General features: G+C 35.2%; 1 protein-coding gene and 1 long non-coding RNA gene across 2 annotated transcripts in view; one reads left to right on the top strand and one right to left on the bottom strand.

The window, feature by feature from the left end:
- LOC118328621 lies at positions 1-1,471 on the bottom strand. The gene is made up of 4 exons (XR_004796740.1): positions 1,422-1,471; positions 1,050-1,096; positions 831-869; positions 1-21 (listed from the first exon to the last, which is right to left on the bottom strand). It is a non-coding gene; the product is annotated as an uncharacterized LOC118328621 (long non-coding RNA).
- Positions 1-1,495, top strand: part of dtex3l2.1 (deltex E3 ubiquitin ligase 3L2, tandem duplicate 1) — a gene marked incomplete in the record, with an annotated part of 17,084 nt that overhangs the window by 13,977 nt on the left and 1,612 nt on the right.

Raw genomic sequence — 1,495 nt, 5'->3', positions numbered from 1 at the left:
CGAATGACTGTTTTTAGGTCCCTGGATGAAAACATGCTACAGTTAATGTCACTGTATCACACAAGACAAAGCAAATGACAGGACTGGAACAGTTTAAAAACAGAAAAATACATCATATATATGTATATGATATTGGAGATGTAAAATAACATTGCTTTAATTAGTGGAGTGGAGGTATTTGTTAGGGGTTCCTGATCTGCATTTAAAGACTGCCTGATGGCATCTTCACTGGGTTCTGGCCCAGTCTTTTCTTCAGTGGGTGTAGTATCCAAAGGCTTCTTTTCAGGTCCCCGTATGAAAACATGCTACAGTTAATGTCACTGTATTGCTAAGAAAGATACCAAAAAATCCTTCGTGCCATTCAGCTTAAGTCTGATTTGAAAATAAGATTTTGTAGAGCAATTTAGAATAGCAAAAATATAAAATACAAAGTGAATAACACCACTGGTTCCACGAGTTTCATGACAGTAAAAAAAACTGTTAATTAAATGCAGTGGAACTGTGTGCAGTTAGCTCCCTAATTATAATTTGACTTTGCATGTTCTGTGTATGGTATAGCAGGTGGGTTTTTTTTTCAACTAACATTACTTTAATTACATTAGACTTCTATATAGTGTTGATAATGTAGTTTCTAGACCTATGTATGATAAGTTCATAGAATATGAATAGCAGAGAGCAGCAGGCTGTGATTATCCAGTCAAAATTAGTCTTTTTCATTTTCAACAACTTCATTGTAATACTTTCACTTTCACATTTAACAGAAAAACAAACAAAAACTCACTGATAGCTCACTCACTCACTCTCACACACACACACACACACACACCTACCCCAGCAGATGTATATTGAGATGTTGACTCATTCTGCCACTGTATGACAAATAATTGACAATTAATACTATAAAATACCAACAATTTTAAACAGTACTATTGCTATTTAAGAAAGTCAACATTAATTAATACCATAATTCTCTTATACTTAACAGTTGTCTTTCACACTGTTCAAATGTTCAGTTTTAATTTGCAGATATGGCTGATACAGATACTCACATCCATGGGCTCAACTGGGTCATTGGCTGACATTTTGAGTCTTCTTCCTTTAAGAAAACATATTTGTGACATAAATGACAGCAATGTTTGTTGTAGTCATTCTTCCAGTTGAAACAATCAACAATTCTTGATTTGGTGTATTTATATAAAACCTGCACTCAGAAATGACTTGTCAAATGTCGACATTATATTAAAGGCGACGCTATCGCCCGACTGCACTTTCGCTTACGACAACCTAACGCAAACTTTTATAGGCTGTCAATTAGCTCTCCGTTTGTATTGCTTCTTACATTTAACACAACGTTATGCAACAAACATGTTGTTTACTTTTCGAACAAACATGTAAAACATGAATTCATGAAGCATATTTACCTTCAGCTGGCTCTGAACGCTGCTTCTTCCTGATAAATGAAAGCGAAACTGTTGAGGCTCCGCGAGACACGTGA

Source organism: Morone saxatilis, unplaced genomic scaffold, assembly GCF_004916995.1.
Source record: "Morone saxatilis isolate NCDOM2014 unplaced genomic scaffold, NCSU_SB_2.0 Contig18, whole genome shotgun sequence".
Taxonomy (NCBI): domain Eukaryota; kingdom Metazoa; phylum Chordata; class Actinopteri; family Moronidae; genus Morone; species Morone saxatilis.
Note: the sequence above shows the minus strand (reverse complement) of the source record. Positions and strands in the feature narration are given on the sequence as shown.